General features: G+C 41.8%; 1 long non-coding RNA gene across 1 annotated transcript; it reads right to left on the bottom strand.

Annotated features, from left to right (window-relative positions):
• Positions 1–9,847: 9,847 nt before the first annotated feature.
• LOC308399446 lies at positions 9,848–11,922 on the bottom strand. The gene is made up of 2 exons (XR_013972175.1): positions 11,861–11,922; positions 9,848–11,402 (listed from the first exon to the last, which is right to left on the bottom strand). It is a non-coding gene; the product is annotated as an uncharacterized lncRNA (long non-coding RNA).
• Positions 11,923–25,779: the final 13,857 nt, after the last annotated feature.

The following is a 25,779-nucleotide window of genomic DNA, read 5'->3' as shown; positions in this document are numbered from 1 at the left end:
AACTGGTGAATGACAGAAACATGAGACACATGATCACAGGTGATAACAAAAAGAGAAAGAATTCATGTGTTAGTGATGTTTTTCAGCCCTGATGGCTCATGTTGGAGAAACAAGCTGAGGTACGTGGAAAGTTCACACACACAAGTGGGCGTGAGCGCACACACAGAGAGAAACACAACTGAAGCATCTGTTTGCTGTTTCTGCTTTCATCATCTCTGCTGCTGTGTCAGGCTGGGGTCTCTCAGTGACGTGGTTGAGGTGAAGTATGACGAGTATCCCTGATTCAGTCCATCGAGACAAAGGGCAAAGAAAGCTGTTGTTAACAAACTCTATGGTGATGTGGCATTTAGCTCTGACTCTACGCTCTGCTGAATCCTTTGAACCTGCTGATCAGTAAAGCTCTACGTGCTGCAGCAGATTGACCTCATCTGTGTTCACAGGTGTGGACCTCAGCGCTGAGGTGCAGGAGACTTTCATTCAGTTCTCCCTGCAAACAGCATCCAGCCTGGAAATACTGTCATCTTTCCCACAAATGGTGCTCTTATCTCAGAGAAGAAGTCTGATGTAAATAACTGCAATCAACAGTGATGTTCTGCACAGATCACTTTTCCATTTTGCTCTCTAGATGAGTCCCAGCTGCCTGACCTTGTGTCCAGGTGATCGTCTCACTGAGGAGCTTTTGTTCTGAAAATCTCACGTCCATCACCTGTTTCCTTTTTACTATCTCTGCTCTTTCTTTATTCACAATGCTCATAATATCACACAATTATATTCATCACCTGCATGTTTTTATCCAGCTGCTGTTAGAACCAAACAAATAAAAAGGATGAAAAGCCTGAAATCCTTTGATTTATTACATTTGAAACAAATATGAGAGCATCCCTAACAGCACAGCTGAGACCTTTGTTTTAATCAAGCCTTTGTATCGACACACTTGTAAAGATTCATATACAAAACATAATAGAATAAATCAATATAAAATACACATAATCACAAAAATGCAGCCATGTTGTGAGTTTGCATCTAAAACATGCATGTTTCCCTTTGTACAGGCAGATTTACAGCAGACAAAGCAACACGCTGATCGACTTTGACCGCTGCAAAAACAAAATACCCACCAAGTCTGAAGTCGATCAGAGTAACTGTTGACAGACTGACAGACAAACAGATGCTTGATTCATTAGTGCGATTAAATGTTCTTCTTTAGCAGCATCACTTCATGTGTTTGTGTTCCAGGAATAAAGGTCTGTTTAAACTGGACGTCTCCTCAGCATCACTCGTGCTGTCATGGTTTCAAAGCTGTGCAGAAAGAATCTGAGGGATGATACAGAGGTGACCAAAGTTACAAACATCCAGCTGTGCTGCAAATGTTTGCAGAGCTCCAAACTCTTTGGCTTTCTGCAGAGCAAGTATGGAAGAAGCACCTGAGCTAACTTCAGTTTAGACGATATGAGGAAAAATGCTGCTTCCCAAAGTTTCCTACAAGTATCCAGTTTATATTTAGAGAAGCGAAGGCTCTTTATCCTGACAACTACTCCCTGGTGGATCCCTGTCCTGTGACAGCAGCAAAGACTGTGTATCAGTATCATCAAAGCCACTTCAATAACCAGTGTTTAAAGCTCTCTAGCAGATGGACTTCAGTGGCAGCAGCCTCTGTCTGCTGTGTACAGAAGGTTCTCTGATGAAGCACACAGCAGATGCTGCACTACAACAGCAGCAGCAGCTCAGCTTCAGTTTGCTTCGACGCCCTTTTTGACCTGTGAAACAGCAGAAAATGAAACATTTCAACACCCGTTTGTTAGCGTGAGCTATTCTGCTGTTTTTCATCATTTCACAGGTGAAATAAAATCACATTTACTTCCTGTAGGAGTGATCGTGTCCAGCCTGACTGAGACCATGTGCTCCATCCTGCACAGGTAATAAACCTCTGACATGAAGGGCTGTCAAGTAGTTTTAGACAAATGGGGGTAAAAGAGACGTTAAAAGCTTAAAGAGAAACTACATTTTCTAAGAACTGTCTGACGTTCACCTCTCACTCTCAGAAAGTATACAGACTTTCTTTGATTCACTAGTGAGATAAAATGCATTTCTTGGACAACATGACTTTGATTTGTTTTCCAGGAGCAAAGGTCTGTTTATGCTGGCGAGTGATGCAGGCAGGAGGACTCTTTACACTGTGACTGACTAATCAATCTCTTCATCATGACTTCTGCTGTCATGGTTTTAAACCTGCGCAGTGGAGAAAAGAAGCTGAAAGAAGCTTCCTGCAAGTATCTGACGTGTTTTTAAAGAACTAAATCCTCCTCATCCTCACAGACACTCCCTCCTTAACCAGTTTCTTAAACTAGCTAACAGGTGGAGCGACACCACTGCGTACCAAAGGTTATAAAGTTAACCACACAGCAGACACTCTCGGTGCGTCAGCTGTGTGGAATCAAGTTGTTCCTGCATTAATACACATACTGAAGTAACTGCCATGAGAAAGGTGAACTGAAGCTTTGATGCTAAAGTTAAGAACCTTTTGTTCACACTTGTCACGGTCCCCGTGCCTGCTCGGCTGGCCCTGTGTGGCTACATGTTATGTTTTGTCTTTTCTCTCTCTCCTCTCTCTCTGCTCGCTGCCTGGGCGGAGCTCATTGTGAGCTCCCGGCCTCCACCACCTGTAGGCAATCACCTGTGGCTCCTCACCCTGTTTGCTCCCGCTACTTAAGGCAGTGACTGAGAGCACCTCGCCGCTGGACTATTGAATAACGCTCGTCAGTGCTACTTTAGCCTCAGCCAGTTTTGAGCTCTGTCCGTAAAAGTTCCGTGCTAACCCTTGTTCTCTGTATGCAGATTTCTCGTGTTTTGGTTTGGAGACTCTGGACGCTTTTCCCGACCCCGCTCTGCACCCCTGGGAACCCTGGCCCCCTTCTCCCTCACCTGTATATAGTGCACCTGGAGTGTGTAAATAAACCTGTTTTTCTGAGACTTCAGTCTGCGCCGAGTCCTCCCTGCTCCTCCGTGACAACACTGGCAAGTGTTCAATGTTACCATTTATGCCAGTTTATTAATAAAGTACTTTTAAAAACAGCAGCAGGGCTGACAAAAGTGCAATAAAACCAAAAATCTATGAAACAGCAAATAATGAAATATTTTCATTTCAAGACCTTTTTATTAACTCTTCTCCGGCCTTTATAGCACATTTACTTGTCTTACACTCTTTCAGTTGATATGAGTGACCAATATCTAATTCATTAGCTCACTAGTGCTTTACTGTTATATTCAGTCTGCTGAGATCAGGTGACATTAAAAAAATCGCTAGTGAATGAAATGTGAAAACAAAAATCATTGTGATCAAAGCTCTCTTGTTTGCTCTGAGGCACTAAAGCCTGCACAGGTAATAAGCTTCTTGGCTTTAAGTGAGGATTTCCATTCGTTTGCAAGCAAATGAAGAAACAAAAGTTTGTACGGACTTTAGCGCCCTGTTGTCCTCATGTGTGGACGTCACATTTTGGGATGTTTAGACGAAAATACAAAGTTTTGCTCAACAAGGACCTGATTTGCACTTACGAGGTCATTATCCTGCCTCTGTTCTATCGACATTTAAAGCGAATATCCTCATATGTGGATCTCATTTCTCTCAGAAACAAAGTTCTGGTAATTCTTTGTTTGTACATGAATCAGGTCCCAAACAGCCCAAATAGCAAAGAGACTTTAAAAATGCATGAAAGAGTTCAGGTCTTAGGAGGTTAAAGCTCTAAAAGAGAAACTCCAGTGAAACAAGTTGAGGTGACCACGTGTGTGTTGTTGTCACATGTTACTCTGCACGCCAGCAGGTGCCGACAGGTTAATCTGGCCCTGCTTTGTTTGTCCTTTTGGAGCAAAAAGCCTGTTTTTCTTGTGTTTTTAACTACATTTGATCATCACGTTGCTGATATCGTCTGATCTGCATCCCAACTGCTAAGTTTGTGTTATTTAGGTTGTTTCTTTGAATGTTTCTCTTGCTAACTGTCTGAGGTTCACCTCTCACAGAGTGAACATAATTCTGCCCTTGTAGGATTAAACTTTGTGGTTGCAAAACCGTCCATTTGTTTAGCAGAACTGACATGTTTCTGAATCCATCCCAGAGCCGAGGGTTTGTGTAAGTGGGTTTTTAGTGTGGGTTTTCGTGCTGGCAGGGAGGCAAAAGTTGATTTCAGTGTCTACTATATAAAGAGGCAGCAGCTTCCAGATCTTCATCTGTGTTCTCCTCCATCATCATTTCACTCATCACATGGCTTCACATCTCAGCCTTCTGGGAGTGGTGCTGTGCTCCTCATGGTTTCTGCTTCTGAAATCCCACCTCAGGCAGACTTTGATTTACAGGCAGCAACAGTCATCCATAATGGTTCTTATTTTACCGCCCATCTAGTTTCATAACCACATGTCCAACTTAGGGTTGCAGGAAGGGGATCTCAGCCACCATCTCTTTGTGCCAGAGAGATGGTGGCTGAGACACAGCAGAGCGGAGGTGGAAGTGCCTGGCTTAAAACAGGACATGTTAGCTGCATTTAACCTTCAGTTACTCTTTATATAGTTGGTAGGAGTCAGACCATGTTTCTGTTTACCTGAAAAACATTACACCAGGTAACCTGCTGTGTTAAACGTGTTTTCTGACGATGTTTGCTGCCCTACAATCCGTCCTGCTCTGTAGTAAAATCAGCGACATTTGACCGTCCTGTTGCTCCCATTGAAATGTATACAGCCTGTTTAAAATCTAGAAAACTAGATCTAGAAACTGTTAAACTGCTTGAGAGAGTTGATCACCAAACACTGATAGATTTGCCAACCTCGAGGTGAGGTGACGTTAAAATAAAAGAAACAATCTGCAGAGCCATGTTAGTCGTGTCTGCAGTGAAGAGCTTTTTATACATTGTACCATAGGCACAGTTGCCTCCATTTTTATAATTGTTTAAATTAATATTTTGTACATTTGTACATTTCAAGGACTCTATTTTTGGAGTGTATGTTTATGTATCTGTATTATATTATACGAACACTTTAAAAGTCTGTCCAAAAATCACTCAGTTTACTTTTTACTCACTATGAGCATCATTCATTATTCTCCCCAGTAATTAAGGTCAGGATATGTATGTTTTTATTCCAATCCATTCTTCTTTTGCAGCGTTTAAATAACCTTGATCAGATTTGATGGTTTTGTTACAAACTTTTCAAAAACTGTTTGATTAGAGGTTTTTTTTTTTAATTGAATATTGATTTATTGATTAGCATTCAAATATCTCAGTGAAAACAATAAAGATCTACCACAAAGCAAGAAACCGAGACAAGGCTAATCAAAAGGTACTGGCTGAAGCATGTTTATTAAATTGTGTTAAAATGTACAAAACAGTGATGTCATGTTTTGAGACTTGATGAATTTAAGAATCTTATGATTTAATACAGAAATTTGCAGACTTGCACAGAGAGGGTAAAATTAGGATGACGGATAACAGAGACGAAGACAACAGACGACGAGGACAGGAAGGAACAGGGGTTTAAATGCACCAAGGAGACAGTCAGAGAGAACTCGGGACAACTGGAGGCATGTAGGGATGCAGGGACTGACAGAGACAGGGAAGAAGTCTCATCGTGACGAGTAAAGTTTATCTTGCCTGGCTGGGCAGCTCTCTGGGTGCTCAGCACCCCCAAAGCTCTGATCCTAGAATCGCCCCTGGTTGAGACGCATTTTCTCTAAACACCGGGTCTCTGTGGCTTTTAAACACCTCAACACGCTGCACCAAAAACTGGTCCACCCCAAGGATCGGGTCCCCCGACACAAACAGAGTAGCATAGTGTACGCTGTTAAGTGCAGGAGGATTGTCAGGATTTATACATCGGGGAAACCAAACAACCTCTGGCTGAGAGGACGGCACAACACAGAAGAGCCACCTCGTCAGGCCAGGACTCTGCAGTCTGTTTACACCTACAGGCCAGTGGACACTCTTTCAATGATGAGGATGTGACATCCTGGACAGGGAGGAACGCTGGTTTGAGGGCGGAGTCAAGGAGGCCGTTTACGTGAAAAGGGAAAGACCATCTCTGAATGGAGGAGGGGCCTAAGGGTACATCTGTCACATCTTACATGCTGTGATTGCAGCCATTCCCCAACTCTCTGTGAATGGGACTCATGGACATGGATCAGTGGTTGTTGATCAATGGTCATGAGAATTTGCATGATTAAGATTAAGGAACTGAGCTCAGCCCCAGTGGGCTGGTTTCAGTCATTATGCAAATGTCCTGTTTATAAGATTGAAACCTGCAGTCAGCTGAGACTGAAGACGTCACCTGATGATGACGAAACGTTTCTCCCACAAAACGCTGCGTCCAGATGAACAGAACCAACTTTTGGAGACTCGTCTCTTGTACTGACCCACAGTTTTGTGTCTCTTGCAGCTGTTTCATCGGGCATGTTTGTTGTGAGTCCAGATGTTTCTGTCATGGAGGGAGAGACCGTAAGCATCACCTGCTGCTGGACAATAACGTTTGAAAGATTCAGAGTGGCCTGGCTGAAAAATCAAACAATAATTAAGAGAGAGACCAACCCAAATCAAGCTCCAAGTGTCTGAAAAAGGAGGCAAAGACTCATCTTTGAACATTTCAAACATCAGAGGATTCAGGAACATACATCTGTAAAGTGACTGTGGAGATTCCATCTTTAACTGTGTCTAAAGGAAATGGGACCATCATCACAGTCAGAGAGAAGACGGTGAATAACAACAACAACAACCACACAGACTCCAGTGAGTGAACACGTTCAGTTTGGTGACCAACACGCCTCCAAAATATGTCAACGTCACCTTATACAGATTAAACGCTGTCACATGAAAGTCTAGTCTGTCACGTGTCTGTGCTGTTACCGTACACGTGGCAGCCTTTGGTCGTCTGAAGGGACGATTAATAAACATTGAATCCTCCAAACCAGAGCGATGAAACTACCTGAACGTCTGTCAGCTGAAAACCTTCAAACTTACAGACGTTTGTGACGACTGGCTTAGAAAAAACTTTACAAACTTGTTCAGCGTTTTTGGTTTTGTTTTAAATTTATGTGATGATTCCAAAAACACTGCTGATTAAAAATGAATGATTGACTTTTGACTGATTGTCTCATTTAATGAATTAATTAATACTTATCATAGTAAACTCCTCTGGGTTACCATAGTAACACGACCAGTAAAGATGCTTTGGCATGCAGACTGGAGCAGCAGGGATCAAACCACCTGTCACGGCTGCACAGCAGTCGTGTGGTGTATTGAAAAAAGGATCCAAAATGCAGGTACCGGCTGGGGTGCGAGTGAGTGTTTATTTACAGCGGTGAGAAGGTGACAAAACAGGAAGAGCAGAGCGGGGAGTAAACAAACCTAAACTGGGAAAACTAAAGAACAAAACTTAAACCAAACACTCACGGGAGGAGGCGCGAAATGCACAAAGAGAGATGGCAGAGAGACGCAGAATGAATACCAGGTAACAGAATAATGCAGACTGACATGGAACTAAACAGACGACGCGACAGAGAGCACAGGAAAACACAGGGCTTAAATACACGGGGAGTAATCAGGGAATGGGCCACAGGAGGGAGACACAGCTGGGAGCAATAAGGCTAACGAGACAGGGGAGAGGTAAAACTGAACACACTGACATGAGACATGAACTTTCAGAATAAAACAGGAAACTAACAGACACAGAATCAGACAGGACACTGAACATGACAGGCAGACTCATGAGCAGACACAATAACACCATGGACAGACAGAGGGAACACAGAGAAGTGGGAGCAGGCAGGCAAAGAACAGAAACCTAACAAATGGCAAAATCACAACAGAATACACACTCGGAATGAACAAAAGCATAAGGAAACACAAAACACTGAGTCCTCAGACTCAGGACCATGACACCACCGACCTTACTATTGTCAGGTGACCTGCTCCACCTCCTGAGCCCCACTTCTCATGACAAATGACTTCCTTTTCTTTTATTCTGTTACGTCTGGTTCAGTTTGGGTAAGAAGGAAAAACAGCCGAGTCCGTGTAGGTGACAAACATAGTGATTTTATTGCACACTTCTAAGACAGAAGCATGGGAAGACAAGCGTACAGCCTCAGATCTCCAAAGAGTGGACAGCTCCCCATCCTTATATAACCCATGATCCCATGATGACGTAACACAGTCAGACCTTACTGGAAATGATAACAGTTTTGGGCCTGTTCAGAGAGTTTACCTAATATGGACATCAACTGTTGTTAGAGAAAACAAGTGTGTATTACATTCGTGCCTTTTGTGAAAGTATATCTGTCCTCAGACGACCCTCCTATTCTTACTAAAGGCCTGTGTACGTGCAGAACTGAACATAGAACCAAGGCAGGGTCCAGCAGGCCCCACAGGCTTCTGAGTGATTACAGAACTGTGAAACAGCTTTAAGCAAATAACATGAATAGTACAGAACAACAATAGACTGATTAAAGTACTGATAATCTGTGTAGATTAATGTTAACATAGATATGGTTCAAAGATTATTCTGTCAACTGGTTCAACAATGGTAAATGATTAATGATTGATACTTCTGATTATAACTGTGATCATAAGAAATATCTCCTGGTCACATTCCTCCTCTTTGGGCTGGCTTGCCAGCCCAACTCACACCAGGATTTATTTCCAAACCAAACAAACACGTTATGACACTTATCAATCCCAACGCCTCCGTTGTTTTCCAATTTTCCCACAACCCAGCTGTTCTTTTAGCTTCGGACTCGAGTTTCAGCCTGACACGCTTCAGGCCCCTTTACCACCTCCTCTTGGAGTGAAGAAACGCCCTCAGATTCTTCTTTCTTCGACTTCCGGGGTTATACCACCCTTCAGTCGTCACACAGATCTCGTTGGTCTCTGGTGTTCCTAGTTTTCGCCAACCCCTTCCTGGTTATCGCTGTGGTTATGGGATCCATCTTCTCAAGGAGCCCCAAGGCCATGACACTTGACCCCAGTTGCTGTGAAGGATCCCCATATCTCCGTGTCCCCGTCTGGTGTCTGTTCCCTTCTCTGCAAGAGACAGAAAGCCAACACCTCTCCTGCGCTGGCTCTCCTAACCTAATGTTGTTGACTTTGTTTATTCCAATCCTATGCCATGCTTATGTGTGTAAGCGTGCATGCATTTAACCCTCTGCACGTGAAGTCAATAGCTCCAATATATCAATCCGATCCGTTGTCGGATGAAGCTTTTGACCTTCACAGACTAAGTGCCAGCTCCTTATAAGCACATTTGCAATGTGTGTATAAAAATGAACAACAGACCTCAAACAAATTGGGCATTCTTAATTCTAACTTGAGTGTAGTACTCAGTTTCTGATCATCTAATTATGCTTCTCACTCGTTCCCTAAATTGTCTAGAAACCTTTAATTTTGCCATACCTAAATTATTAAAACACAGACCAAATGATAGACCCCCTATATAGCTTTTACCTTTATGAGCACACTTCAATAATGAGCAACAACCTGCAATCTGTACCAAAAAATCTTCATGGTCCCACCTGCAATTAAAGATCAGATGCATTTTATACCTGTTTTAATTCCTCCTTATATAGAACCTCCTCAGTTTCAGGTTAGTAGCGATTAGTCTCAATTAATCGTTCTAGTTGTATTTTGCAATTCAGCTAAAAAGCAAACCTGTTACAGTAAACAGCTTATTTACAACCACCTGCAAATCATAAGAGTAATAAAAGATTCAGCACAACAGACAAGTATCATGTTCAGGATTTCTCCAATCATTAAATCACTAATATTGCCACAATTTGCTTTATTCACCCTTTGGGCAATGTTATTCCAAGAGAGAGAGAGAGAGAGAGAGAGAGAGAGAGAGAGAGAGAGAGAGAGAGAGAGAGAGAGAGAGAGAGAGAGAGAGAGAGAGAGAGAGAGAGAGAGAGCCAGAGCCCCTAATGGCCAGTTAGTGGGCTCTAGGTTAAACTGTCCCCAAATTAGTTATTTGTTATTATTACTTGTTTTCATGTCACTTGTCTGTTTTCTACTGCACCCTTCTCACCAAAGCAAAGCAAACATTAGCAGCACATTGACCGTAGTCAGGCATCCACATCCCATAGGTGCTATAAAAACATTTCCTGTAAAAGAATCACAGTTTTCAAGACAGGGTGTGTCTCCCCCAACACTCTCACCAGAATACAGTGTAATAGCATCCCCAACTCCTAACCCATAAACACCGTTTCTTCACACATCCGCCCAGAAATCCTGTAATAGAAAAACATTAAAACTGTAACCCTGTAGGGAAGAAAATGTAAATGGTAACGCTGCGCAGTTACCTCTGTAAGCAACACAAGACACAAAAATGGCATTTACAGGTTCACTCATCCTCGAATATTTTGTCATCCTTCTACTCCTGTAAAAAGAAACACACATAAATTCATCCACCCTTTTATCCTATCTAGGTGGAGGTGGTTAACCTTGAGTCATGGTCAAGTCTTGTCATCTTTTACCAGTCAGTCCGTTTGTTTTTATTCCCAGTCTTTCATCCATCCATCCATTCTTTGCTGATAGTGAAACCTGTCGTCGCATTTAGTTTCCACACTCAGCAAAATGACGTCATCTCAAAAAGAAAACAAGAACTTGAGTTTGGATTACCTCGCTGAATCCTTTTTTAGACAGGGACTCTCGTTTCTAATTGTCCCCACAAGTGTTTCCTCCAGAACCCATTTCAATGCGGAGAAACTCACTTACAACAATTTTCTCGCCGACGTGTAATGCTTGTAATTTCCGATGTGCAGATCTGCGTAAAGAAAAGATTCAGAAACAAAACACTGCACTGTTCAAAATATAAAACAAAATAAAATGAAAAATAACAAAAACAAAATGCAGACGCCCGGGTCTTAGGACTTGTCACTGAATATTCTTCCCATCAATAAAAATACCAACCTAAACCTACACAGAGTCAAATCAACACCACCTCAACCTTTTCATATTCCTAAACCTATATGTTTTGCGTTCGTGAAACAAAATTGAACCATTAAGTAATTTGAGCTCTTGAAATGTTTTAATTCTCTTAATTCTGCCAGTTTATTTCAACACTTATTCAATGACTTTTATTCAACTGCTACTTGGTGACTCGAATTTTACCTGTTCAAATTGCCTAGGGTTCAACAAAGTCTAGATCCCCGTTATCATGAAACTTGAACGGTGTACGATGATTTACTTACAGTAATTTAGAATCATCACTCAACCTAGCTCTACTACTGGCACTGCGCGACTTTTCTCACACTGGAAACCAGAATTTAGTACAGAACTTTAATGCCTCAGGCAATCGTGCTCAAGGGCTGTCCCCCCTTCTCTTCTTCTTTGTCCGTGTGTTCCTCCTTTATTAAATCTCCATCACAATGACGTGGCGCTCTGAAATAAGACTCACACTGTTAATTCCTCGTTTTCACTCTGCACCACTGCTCAGAGTGTTTTCTTTTCTTTTTAGTGTACAGTAAACAATTAAGTCGAGGCCTTAAGCCCCAGATATCTCGCACAGGCATCGTTTTCATAACCAAACCGCTCCGGACTCTGCTCCCCAGACCACACAAATGCCCTCTGGGCTTATTATTATAGCATATTCTATATTTGACTTTGTTGTGTGCAGCATTGAGCCTTTGTCAGTAAAGCATTCTTCATTGCAGCAGCTGGAGCATTGTGTGTCACTTCTTAGTAAATTAAGTCAACATTTTGATTTTAGTGCATGGGTATGTATCAGTTTTCACTCCCTCAACGAGTGCATAAGTGTTCATGTGTGTGTTTCTCTTCATTCTAAGTCGGCGCATGCAGAAGTGTGTGTTCGTGTGTTGGTGTATGTTTGTGTTCATCACCTTCCTGTTCTGTAGTTTAGGTAAACCAGCGGCCTGAAGCATGCCCTAGGGTCCTCCCCTCCTCTTTGGGTCTGTTTCCATCCGTTGTTGCAGCTGCCTGCATCTTCTCCTTGTAACTTGACCCTTTTGCTTCTGTAGCTCTTTCAGGGTTTACTCCTGCTGTTGGAGCTTTGCGTCAAGTCTGACGACCTCCTGCTCCAGCAAGCTTCCGCCTGATTTCAAGTCCTGTACGTGAAACTCCACATCTGACTGATGAGTTCCATTAGCAGCCAGCTCCTCCGGAGCCATGCTCAGTTTCTGCTCTGATGCCTTAAGCTCTTACTGAGGGCAAAAACCTCAGAGTCTTTTCCTTCCACGTCAGATCAGAGTCTATTTATGTTGTCTTTCCTTTGCTCCACGGCCTTCTGCAGCTCTTCCGTTCGGCTCTTCTCAGAGGTCAGCATTCTTTTGCTCACCCTCCCTTTTCCTCCGGGCTCCATGCGCGTCTCGTCCCAGCTCTGTCAGCTGACGCAGTCTGGGAATTTCCCCCGTGTAGTGAAACGGGCTTTAGGTTTAGTGCTCTCCGTCTCTACTGCATGAGATCGCTTTTTTGCAGCGCTGTTGACATCCTCAAGTTGTTGTTGTGAGTCCAGCTGCTGTGGCCTTCAGGGGTCAAAGGGTCAAAGATGGTCGCGGAGAGGGCAACGATGGTAGAGGGGAGGGTAGGAGTCCAGGTCAGCTTCGGCTTTCAGAAAAAACAAAAACAAAACAAAGCAGGCGAACAGGAAAATGATGTTGTGTTGTGTTGGCTGTGTTGTGTTGGCTGTGTTATCCTGAGAGGGGAGAAACAACAACTGGGCCTCCTTTCCCCCCCTTTTTTAACATAACCACACTGCAACTCCTCCCTTAAACGGGAGAAATCACCCTGAATCAACCAACTCTATATAAAACGTCAAACAAAGATAAACCACAAACATTTCTACACTTCGGTGTCTTCCACGCAGCACTAGGCAGAAAAACACCAATCACTCACAGTCTACAACAAAAGAAAAACCTGCTCTTTTCACAACTCTCACAGCTAAAGTCAAAACTCTTACCCAGAGCCTCTGAAATAATAAAAAATCACCAACTTTATCTCACTTCTCTATTTCTCTGCTGGTGTTGCTAAATTTTTGACTAATTTAAAAGCATCTTTCAGCCCAGAGCCCGGCTCTTGCTGATCAATTACCGTTTCAAGTACGCCGCCTTGAAAAACGGTCAAATTACTAAATTCTAATTACTTTTAAAACTACTTCCCCAGCTCCACCAGCCACGTGACACATCCCAGTTCACGCTTTTGGCTTTACTTAAAGCTCAGTGTGCCCAACGTTTAGATAGGATGCAGCCAGGTCTAACCTTCTTAATCAATCAATGCAGTAGAAGGCAATCACTCATAGATTACCTGGCCATTAAGGGCGTCCCAACATTCCCCCGGTAGGCCAACCGAGCTTAAACATAACAACGCGTCCGTTGCATGTGGCGTCTGCCAAAACGCTGAACAACTGCATTCCTAGAGAGCCTAGCTTCTCAGTCCTAAACGAATTTACTTGTTTAAAAAGCCTCACGGTGAGCTCTCAGCCCCCCCGTTTAATTATCTGAAGCCCGAGACCGTCTCTGCTACCCAATTAAAACCAAATTAACCCTACACTACCGATTGACTGGCTGGCATTCCCAGTCAACCCACATTTAACCTCTTAAACCGTATCTATTTGTTTCCACACACCTTAAACCGTATTAACTTAAACACATAACTTCTTAACTCAAAATTTACCCCCAAAATGAACAACAATGAATTTAGTCAGACTACTATGCCCTATTTTAAAACTAATTAGTCAAGATCACTATGGACCAACGCCAGAAGCCCAGACTGAGTGAATATTATTTAATTAAATTTAGTTTTAACTTCCAATATAGCGCCTTTGGATAAAATCAACAGGTGGCACTCACCTTTTCTTATGACGCCTGGCGTCACTCAGACAGGCTGCTGGCCTCCGCCCCTGTTTGTCACCCACACGATAGCTGCAAGCTCCCCTCCTCTCCAACCGGAGTTTCGGCACCAAGTTGTTACGTCTGGTTCAGTTTGGGTAAGAAGGAAAAACAGCCGAGTCCGTGTAGGTGACAAACATAGTGATTTTATTGCACACTTCTAAGACAGAAGCATGGGAAGACAAGCGTACAGCCTCAGATCTCCAAAGAGTGGACAGCTCCCCATCCTTATATAACCCATGATCCCATGATGACGTAACACAGTCAGACCTTACTGGAAATGATAACAGTTTTGGGCCTGTTCAGAGAGTTTACCTAATATGGACATCAACTGTTAGTTGTTAGAGAAAACAAGTGTGTATTACATTCGTGCCTTTTGTGAAAGTATATCTGTCCTCAGACGACCCTCCTATTCTTACTAAAGGCCTGTGTACGTGCAGAACTGAACATAGAACCAAGGCAGGGTCCAGCAGGCCCCACAGGCTTCTGAGTGATTACAGAACTGTGAAACAGCTTTAAGCAAATAACATGAATAGTACAGAACAACAATAGACTGATTAAAGTACTGATAATCTGTGTAGATTAATGTTAACATAGATATGGTTCAAAGATTATTCTGTCAACTGGTTCAACAATGGTAAATGATTAATGATTGATACTTCTGATTATAACTGTGATCATAAGAAATATCTCCTGGTCACAATTCTCACTGACACTTGAGGATTGATCATGTTTGATTAGAGCTGCTGCTTATTCTGCAGCCACAGGATGTGCCGAGGCTCAGGGAGGGGCAGCCATGTGACCAGTTCGGCTGAGAGAAAGAAGACATCAAAGACGTGCTGTGGAGGAGCCAGATATGAATAATAACTCATGATTAAACACGTAGAGGTGTATTAACACAAAGTGAGTGAAGAAGAAACACCCAGTGCATCATGGGAGTCCCCCAGCAGCCTACACCTATTGGGTGGATGTTACATGTACAAGATTCAAACTTGTGATTTGAACTAAATAATTTCATGTTTCTGTGGTGAACATAATTAAATCATGTAGCATCTGCATGAAATTCAGCAACTTAATTCTTGTTCTTGTTGAGATGACAGGATACAATCTAGTCAGAGTGGTTCGTTACCTGGACTCACGAAGTTCACAAGATCACATTAGATGTCAAACTGCAGGAAAATCACTGGAGTTTTCAGCAGCAGACAACTACGCCCACAACAACAGATTTCTTTGAGTGTAACTAAGGGAGGATTCAGGGTCACCTGGTCCAGCCCTAACTATATGCTTTAGCAAAAAGGAAAGTTTGAAGCCTAATCTTGAAAGTAGAGATAGTGTCTGTCTCCTGAATCCAAACTGGAAGCTGGTTCCACAGAAGAGGGGCCTGAAAACTGAAGGCTCTGCCTCCCATTCTACTTTAAATACTCTAGGAACAACAAGTAGGCCTGCAGAGTGAGAGCGAAGTGCTCTAATAGGGTGATATGGTACTATAACAGGGGTCCCCAACTCCTGGACTCCGGTCCAAATCCAGACCCCAAGAGGATTTTGTCCGGATCACAAAGCAGTTTCTAATTTACCGTGTAGTTGGATAGTTTCTTCCTGCCGGCTGCCGTGGCTGACTTTTGAACTGGCGCGACACGCAGCTATGCAGGTTAGCATCATGCTGGTCCACTCTCCCAGCCAGCTGTTGGCAGTAATGCACCACCAACTGCCAATAAAACGACAAAGAAGAACAAGCTATGTGGGTATGTGAGTTGATAGGTTACTATGTTGGGAGCTTGCTGAGTGGATGAGTAAAAGAAGATGGCTTTGTCAAAAATACTTATAAAGTTATAAAGAGTGGAAATCTGAAGAGCTGTTATGAAATCAAACATAAGAACTTTAACCAAAGCTGTGCGCCTGGGTCTGACGGTAGAACAAGAAGAATAAATGAGGTATGAGCGGCTACACGGCTGATAACAGTCTGTGACAGCACAACAGCATACGAGTGTTCACTGTGAGCACGGTGGACTTTAGGAGGACACAAAAAGACTTTCACTGACTGGAAAATGATAAAGAGTGAAAGGAAGCTGCAGCAGAAACACTTTTTAGTTTGGAAGAGAAACAATGTAACACTTTTAGATGGAAACAAAGTAAAGTGCAACAATTTACCTTCAATAAAAAATAAATTACATCCTTAATAAAACTATAAACATTTGAACCGTTTGATACTGAAACATAAAATGAAATAAACTCCATAAACAATCAAAATGAATTCAAACTGATCAGCAACATTAACTCAGGAGCACAATATATGAAACACTTTAACCTACAAAACAAAAACGAATCAAACAGTTTGTGCTGATTTCTTTCTTTGATCAAAATAACAAAGTCAGCATTAATGGCTCCGACGAGCACGTTTTGCAGTGCACAGCTTTTCAAAGCAGCTTTGAAGCAGGATCCTGCAGCTCTCAGCTCCTGCTCAGTGTTTAGCTGGGACCTGGACTTGGTCTGCAGCAGCAGCAGAGAAGCCTCACAAAGATGAGACTAAAGGAAGAAGAACGCCCAGAGCCTGCTGCCCTCAGAGTGGATACTGCTTCTCTACACTCAGCCAGAATCCACTCAGTGTCTGTGATGTGAACTGCAGTCTCAGTGTGGAGTCAGACGTCAATGAACTGGTTCTGCTCTGCAAAGCTGAAACCAGTTGGAGCTGGTCATGCTGGGAACTGTTTTCATGGAAGTCCTTTTAAAAGTATCCCATCAGTGATGAAATATGCTGCTTGATATATGGAGTCACTGAGGCGGCATCATCGTCAGTAGTGTCAACAAATTCATGCAGGTTCTCCAATGAATCTGTGTCTCCTTCATCGAGTCTCCTGCCCCACACTGCAAGCTTTCAGTGACAGAGCTGATCTTGTGACCTGAGGGAGGTTTTTATCTTTCCCTTGAAGCTGTAGATTTACTTCATTTCCAAATATGTCACTCAGGTAGGCCAGTTTTGCCAGGAAGCTCTCATCACTAACTCTGCGACTTCATACTTGTGCTCCTGCTCCAAAAACATCTGATCTGCTCTCTGAGCTCAAAAACTCAGGACAAGACTTTTCCTGGTGACAGCCGCCTGGCTTCACTGTGAAACAGCACAGCTTGATGTTTGGCTACATCTCCTCACAGACAGCAGAGACACTCTTGTTTTTACTGGTCTGGTCTTTATAAAACCGACTACACCAATAACTTCAGTCATAACCTCACTGAATTCAGAGGAAAGCTGCTCTCAGTGTGAAACACTCCAGCAGAGGGCGCTGTTAAGTCCTTATTGTAACACAGTTACTGTGTGCAGTTAGACTTCATACATAATCTGCACTTATTTCCATCAGACATGCTGTCAGTAAATGATTGGTTTCTATTGATTCTACTTCCTGTTGACTCGTTTGATGACAGTGAAACAATCACAGCTGATTGTGTGATGATGTAAACTGTCACTGTTACATTCAGTGTGTGTGACATAATGTTAGTGCAGGCTGATAACAGCCTGGTTCTGTTAGAAACACATGAACGTGTCCATAGATCAGTGTGTGTTTAACATGAGAGCTTCAGCCCTGCTGATGTGTGTCGAGAAGGGAAATTATTTTACTGCTATAGTTAAATAATTGTCATCATTACCATTACATTAATAATAAAATCTGGAGTTTATATTGCATTCAGGGGTTAAAAAGTGTCTCTTTCAGAAAGACTGAGTTGCAGGCTGACAGGAAGTTGTATGCAGAAGTGAAAGCAGATAGTTATTTTGAGCCGCAGGCTAAGACGAGGCTTTAACAATGTAACAGATAGCTTTAAGAAGGCCTTAAGCAGCTATGACTATTTTATACACAATGCATATCTGTGCTTATTAAAGAGTTGGAGCTCGGTCAATTAATTGGGGGTCGGAAGCTTTGTTCGGCGCGATGTTCGGACAATCTATTGTGCAAGTGACTTGGAGCCATAGAAGGAATCGCAATACATGCTTACAAAACACTTATATATCAAATCATTTTATATTAAGGTTTTAGTAGAGGTTCTTGGTTAAAACATTTATTTAGTAGAAGACATACACATAGTCTCAGTGAGCTTCTGGTCTGGTAAAAGGTCAGAAGTGCAACAGGTGAATTGAGAAAGAGCATTTGAGGACGAGACACAGACAGTAGGTGAAGAGGTGACACAAAGAGCATGTGAGGTCGTGACACACACACATAGAGTTAAATTTATTCAGAGGAACCGTTTCTTGGTGTCTCGGCAAGAAAGAGGAACAATTCATTTTAAGATAAGAACGGAAAGTACCAAGCCATGAAAATAGAAGATGGTTTTCTGGGTGAAAAGTCATGATGATGTTGATCTGATCCATGTATAAAATGTACCTGTGACGCATGAAGGGGCGTCAGTAAATCAAACCCTGATGCTATAAAATATCTGTTCATGCTTTGATTAAGTCGAAGACTACTTCCTGTCTGCGTACAGAGTTGTCTTCCCACGCGTGTATTCATTAAAATCATTGTTTGACCAAAGACCTTCTGGACCATGGGTGGTGTGTACTCTCCTTCCTCAACTTTGAATCTTAACATTTGGGGGCTCGTCCGGGATTGAGGAGGGAGGATTGGAGGTTTGGACGGAGAAATCCGGGGTCTTAGGTGGTCTGACGGGCAGACATGAATTCCAGTGGTCTAAGTGAGTGGGCATAAGCCGGCTTATCCAAAAGGTAAGGCACTACCTGTTGAATTATTTCCAAAGTGTGCCAAATTGGAAATGATAAAATTTAAGTCTACTCACTGAAGTTACTGGTGGATGTCTGTTTTGATTTTGATGAAAAATCTCATGAGTTGAAGCAGTTAGAGTTCTGCTAAGAAGAATGAAGAAATGAAAGCAGTAAAGTCTGCTAAAGCAGTTAGAGTCTGCCAGGAAAAGTTTAAATACTGGGTTGAAGTCCCAAAGAAATTGAGTTAGAGTCTCAAGTAGTTTGGTAGGGTATTTGGTCATTTTGTGGGTTAAAGTCCCGGTTGGTCATTAGGTCAGACCTTTGTGGGTCAATTTGTGGGTTAGAGTCCCCATTGTCCATCAGGGTCGATCTGCCTCAGTTATACACTTGTTTTGGGTGTTGATTGTTGTTTCAAAGTATTATAAATTATTCTAGAACGGCAGTTAGAGTCTGCTAGGAAGCGCAGTGCTCAGAGGTAACGCTTGCCAATGTCAAGGACGCTTAGACATTGTCCTCGAAGAGGGATAGTCAGTTGGTCACTGTGGAGTTTGGGGCACTCCAGAATAACTAGGAGTTAGAGTCTCCTTACCGTTTGGAACGGTATCTGCGCTTTTTTGGCCAGCAGAAGTGGACTTCGGGCGTGTAACTTTAACCTAAAACTTCAAAGTTTGGGTTGGTTGACGCTTTTAAATTGAGTTAGGGATTTTAGAGATGAGGCCAGAAACAGTTAAAGTCTTGATACTGGTTAATTGGTCGCAAAAAACTCAGGGAGTTTATCCGCTGGGCGGTTATTTTAAATTTGTCGAAATTGGTTAGGCGCTAAAGCTGACAGATCTGACAGTAGTTGTAAATATAAGACGTCTTTGTAATATAAAAGATCTGTGTGAAAGGAGTCTGAGGCAATGCTGTTGCTATTTTTAGACGGTGTGTGTGTGTGAGTGAAAATGCAAATTAGTAAGCAGTGAACTGTTTAAGCCACAGTTGGTTTTACAAATACTGCTGCAAACGTTGTAGAGTGTGTGTTTAAAATGCCATTTATGTTTATTAGAGGACTATAAATAAAGTTTTGAGTTGCCGTAGGGGATGCATAGTAACTGACTGAGTTTGGATGTAGATATATAAATAGATTGAGTGCACTGTATATACTTAAGACTAACACATCACTTTCAGTAGTAACTTTTCTCCAGCATTAGTTGCTGGTGGGTTTTATTTTTTCAATTTCTTGTGTGTGCGGTGAGAATTAATGGAGGTTTCAATTTTTTGTTTGTTTGTTTTTTACTTGCTCTTTTTGATTATGACAAGCATGTCTAAAATACTCTTAGGAAATTGTGTTTTGAGTTATATTCTTCAACTCTAGTCACAGTTTAAGTGTGAATGCGGTGACTAGAAGGTTTTGAATGATGAATGAAGGTGTGAGAGGTATTTCTTTGGTGATGTAAAGTAGGAGGTTTTAAAGTTTGAAAGTGTTTTTAATTTAAGAGATGCATGAGTGATGTTATGAGAGTTTGAGTTTCTTTTTCTTTCAGTTTAAAACACATAAGTACATACACTTGGTACACCTGTTTACTCTTTGACTTTATTAAAACAGATGGTGTATTTGAGTTTGAATTTCAGTAATTGTATGTTGATATGGTAATTTAGTTTTATGTTAGGTGAAGGAGATGTCCATCTCTGCGTCTTGCAGGATCGAAAGTGAAAGTTGAAGGTTGTGATGTGAATGCTGTGAGTACTCGATTTGAATGATTCTGTGTGAGGTGTACAAAATACTAAATAATAATAACACTATGAAAGTTGATAGTAGAGTGAGTGCAAGGTGATGTGTGAACAGAGGAAGTCTGAGAGAGAAGTGTGTGCGTAGGCAAAATGCAGAGTGTGTGCGTGAAATAAGGGAGTATTGTTTTTACATGAAGGTTTAGTAGAACTAAAGTAGAACGTTACAAACAAACAGATAAATAAAGTAAAATGAAGAGAGAAAATAACTGACAATTACATTAATGAATAGAAAACACACATACACAAAGTGCCATAGGTGAAATTATTCTAGGAAGGAGTCAGAAGTAAGATAGTTTAATATAAGATGCAATGAAGGAAGCAGCTTACATTCCTTTAATTCCCAGAGCCAGTGTGTTCCCTCCCCTGCCCACTTGGGCCCCGTATCAGGCGAGTATGGAAGGCTGGATAGCCCATGACGGGTAAGATCCCACCTCGAAACCCTGGGACAACCTAAGGCAGGCACAGTCACGATTACTCTCGGCTTCAGTAAGAAGACGGGACCTGACGGGTAAGGCCGCTGGGCTAGGGTGGAGGTGGAAAGTGGCAAGTGGAGCCCTACCTTCTGGCTGAGGACAAGGAATGCTGCTATTTAAGGTAGGAAATCAGAATTTGGGTTAGTAAATTTGGGGAGGAGAAAATTGACTGTTTAAAGGCAAAATTATGAAGGAGTCTGACACACTGCAAAAGCACCATATGCAAATTCACACACACAAACAGAAAATGCATTAAACTTATAAAGACAAGACAAGCTCATGGAGTTTAATGCATAGACACTGATTAAACCTGGCTAAGAACACAAACATAGGCAATGAAGAACAGCTTGCTATTTTGTATGAATGATACAATGGTGTGAATGTTTAATAAAATACATTTGAGTTTGTAATTGAGGAATAGAAGAAGCCATATGACAAAGGGAGTTATGAAAACAAAAAAGGGATTAAAGTAGTTTTAAAAAGAGTGACTAGTGATCACTGTTGGAAGAAATAAAATGATTTAATGAGTTGGGAATGTTTAAACATATGTTTCTGTTGTTACAGCTTCTTGAGAGATGACTCAGTATGCAAATTAGCTGGAGTGTGTGGTGACGAAGGAACTTCCTGAGTGTGTGTGTGACTGTGACTTTCAGGAAGAGGAAGCACAGCAGAGACGAGAAGTGCAGATTGGGGTGGGGAATTTATAGTTTAGTGATTATATGATGTCGTAAGGGGTCTTATGCTGAATTTAAGAGCATAAGGGGGTGATTTTTGTGTGCAAATTGAGTGGTTTTAATGAGACTTTTGGTGTATTGAGGAGGTGAAATTATGTAGTGGCAAGATTTGTGTGTTTAAGGTTGTTGTGGTGATGGGTTGATTCTGTCAGGTAGGTTGTTGTTGGTATTTTTGTTTTTAATAGAGGGAGTTTTAGGAAACAGGGACATGTCTGGGAGGGGCCCATTATTTTGTAACAGTGCACTTAAAGAAAACCGGTCAGGTGACTTTGTTTTGTTTTTATGAGCTAACAATCAGCTCTATTTTTCATTTCTGTTTTAAGCAGGCCTGCAACAGTGAATAACGGCGCTGAAAATTCTCGGGAAGAGCAAATATAAGGGGGCTTTCCAGATTACAATTGGCTGAGGAGAAAGCTACCTGTGGGGACTGATCAAGGTCGTAAGTCCCTGTAAAAAGGATTTTATGCGAGTCAATCCAGTCCAAAAGCATAAAGAAATATTTTCCTATGGAAAATAAAAAATGACGGAGCTCATTTTGCTGAGGGTGGAGTATCTGATCGTGCGGGAGGCTCCACTATCAGCAAATACATGGTGTGACTGCATGTGAGTGAATGTGAGACTGTATGTGAGTGAGGATGAATTAATGTGGACAAACAATTTGTTTTTACCAGAGAAAATTTCTGTTTTGTTTTATTAGGTGGGGTTAGATTATGGGATTATAGTATATTGTTGGGAGAATGCCAAATGCTAAAGGGGAAATATTTTTTGATGTAATTCAGTTATCATTAATTGAAGAAACACATGACTGATAACTGTTCTGTTTTAAGTTTATTTTATGACATAGATTGGATCATGAGTGGGGAAACTGAGCATTTTTAAGTTTTGTATAGTATCTTGACACATGAAATGTATCAAGATAAAGGGGGGTTTAGGGTTTAATAATTTAATTGTTTAATAATTTAGGATCATTTTAGGACCTTTTGGGTTTTTGATCATTTGGATATGGTAAAACTGAAACTGTTATTTTTAAGTTAAGGTTAAAGGATTAAAAGTGAACTTGTCACGGTTTGCGAGGCAAGCCGTGTGGAGTTGTAGAAAAGGACCCAAAAGGCGGCAGCTCTGGTGCAGGTGAATATTTATTTACAACGGTGGGCACAAAACAGCACTGGTGGAAAAACAACCTAAACTGGGTAAGCTAATAACACAAACCAGAAACGAGGATGCAGGGAGGTCCGGGGAAATACACACAGAGAACACAGGGAGATTACACACAGGTGGGGAACACAGGTGACACTGATAAACATAACGAGACAGGGCAGGAGTGAACACAACATTACGCATACGGACGAGAGACTGTCAAAGTAAAACAGGAAGTACACAGAGGTTCAGACAGGAGGAGAGAAAGCACGGGGAGAACACAGACATAACAGGCTGGGGGAAACATGGAATAAACACAAAGAGAGACGAGAGCTCATAAATACACAGAGGGGCACAAGGGGGTAAGAGTCACAAAGGGAAAAAACACTTAGGGAACACCACAATAGGACACCTGAGAAAACCTGGCCTAAATAAGGAGCGAAAATACAAGGAACCAAGAATACTGGGCCAACATGGCCCAGGACCATGACAGAACTGAATCCTGTTTAGAAGATACAATGCCGGTTTTTCAAAGCCGTGAATAAATATTAGAGGGAAAATTAGTGAGGGTTGAAGGAGTAGAACAGCTTTGATTTCTTTTTGATTTCTAGAAGTAGTGGTTATAATGTAGGCTTACACATACAGATATTACATAAGAGGTATTTTTAGGATAAAGGGGGAGCTTATAAATAGAAATGATTTTTATACATATTGCATTTTGTGCTTTTAAAGGAGTTGTGGCTCAAATTTGTCTCTGGGGGGTCACGAGCCTTTGGCTAGCGCTATGATTAGCCAATCTACTGTGAGGATAATATGAGTTCATGAAGGATTGCACACGCTTACAGACACAGAGTTAAGAAACACACATGACAGTATTGATTCCAGGCAAAAGGCCTTAAATTCATTTAGCTTTTAACTGAACTTAAAGAAGGACCAAAGAGGAAGGAAAGCATATATTTTGGTTAAGTCTGATAAATTAGAATTAGAAGGTATTGTTACATTAAAGGAGCAAAATGAAATAAAAAGGCTATACCAAAATGGGTTATAACATAGGAAATGTGAGGTTAAAATGAAGTTAACACATAGGAGTTGTTTCAAGGCAGCATTTAGCTATGATGAAATGTATACAGGAGTAATTGCTTATATGCTTAAACTTAATTGATTAAAGTGGTTGTTTTCTTTTAGAGTAGAGGAACTTGCAGCAGCGACAATTTGTGCACAGGATGTTGATGATCAGATAAGGGAAAATAGAGCGAGCAACCGGACGTGAAAGCAGGGTTTAAAGAGTTTTAAAGTGATGAGGAACGTTGAAGAATGTACATAAATATAAGCCAATAAGTTAAGAAGATAATTAGGATTAGGCTTTTGATTAAAGAGTCCCAAATAGGATAAGTTAGGGAGATGCAGGAAAAGGTGTTTTGTTTCTTTTGCAGAAGATCGATCTCGGCGACCACAGGAGGGGCAAGGATCCTGGAGATCTCGAGGTTCGAGACCACCAGAGAAGGGTCTGCGTGAGGACACAATGTATTGTGACCTCTGGTGTTCCAGAGGTCATGAGAGGGAGTGTCGAGAAGGGAAATTATTTTACTGCTATAGTTAAATAATTGTCATCATTACCATTACATTAATAATAAAATCTGGAGTTTATATTGCATTCAGGGGTTAAAAAGTGTCTCTTTCAGAAAGACTGAGTTGCAGGCTGACAGGAAGTTGTATGCAGAAGTGAAAGCAGATAGTTATTTTGAGCCGCAGGCTAAGACGAGGCTTTAACAATGTAACAGATAGCTTTAAGAAGGCCTTAAGCAGCTATGACTATTTTATACACAATGCATATCTGTGCTTATTAAAGAGTTGGAGCTCGGTCAATTAATTGGGGGTCGGAAGCTTTGTTCGGCGCGATGTTCGGACAATCTATTGTGCAAGTGACTTGGAGCCATAGAAGGAATCGCAATACATGCTTACAAAACACTTATATATCAGATCATTTTATATTAAGGTTTTAGTAGAGGTTCTTGGTTAAAACATTTATTTAGTAGAAGACATACACATAGTCTCAGTGAGCTTCTGGTCTGGTAAAAGGTCAGAAGTGCAACAGGTGAATTGAGAAAGAGCATTTGAGGACGAGACACAGACAGTAGGTGAAGAGGTGACACAAAGAGCATGTGAGGTCGTGACACACACACATAGAGTTAAATTTATTCAGAGGAACCGTTTCTTGGTGTCTCGGCAAGAAAGAGGAACAATTCATTTTAAGATAAGAACGGAAAGTACCAAGCCATGAAAATAGAAGATGGTTTTCTGGGTGAAAAGTCATGATGATGTTGATCTGATCCATGTATAAAATGTACCTGTGACGCATGAAGGGGCGTCAGTAAATCAAACCCTGATGCTATAAAATATCTGTTCATGCTTTGATTAAGTCGAAGACTACTTCCTGTCTGCGTACAGAGTTGTCTTCCCACGCGTGTATTCATTAAAATCATTGTTTGACCAAAGACCTTCTGGACCATGGGTGGTGTGTACTCTCCTTCCTCAACTTTGAATCTTAACATGTGTTAAATAAAGACATGCAGGAAAACTGATGAGACTCTGAAATAACTCTTTATATTTATAATGTAACTCTGCATCAAAAGAACAACAAAGGATCCCAGACAGGTTTCTGTGAACAAAGACCATTCTGATGTTTCTGTGTTTCTAACACTTTGACATTATTAGTAAACAGACTGCAGTGAGCAGCATTTATAAAGAGCTTCTATATAAAGATATGACAGCTGTTTGACAAGTTTATCACTCTGTGTTTGGACCTGATCAGTCCAGCTGTTTACTTGAAATATGTTCATTTTGGGGTGGGTACAGTTTCCTCTGCGGTGGGTAGGGTGGGCTGCCCCGGGTCCTGTGGGGCTTGGCAGTGCTACCGTAGGCCGCGGTCTGGATGGACCTGGGCTCCCTTGCCTTGGTGGGTACCAGAGGACGGGGGTGCCTACTGGGGTCAGCGGGGGAGCTGGCCCTAGGGAGGGGCATCCTCCCCTCCCTCCTTTTCCTCCCCATCCCCGGCTACCTCCCTCTTCCCGCTCCACCACACTCACCCATACAGGT

The sequence above is a fragment of the Rhamphochromis sp. 'chilingali' genome (genome assembly GCF_963969265.1).
Source record: "Rhamphochromis sp. 'chilingali' genome assembly, chromosome: 1".
NCBI classification, from domain to species: domain Eukaryota; kingdom Metazoa; phylum Chordata; class Actinopteri; order Cichliformes; family Cichlidae; genus Rhamphochromis; species Rhamphochromis sp. 'chilingali'.
The sequence above is the reverse complement of the archived record's forward strand: the minus strand, read 5'-3'. Positions and strand labels throughout refer to the sequence as shown.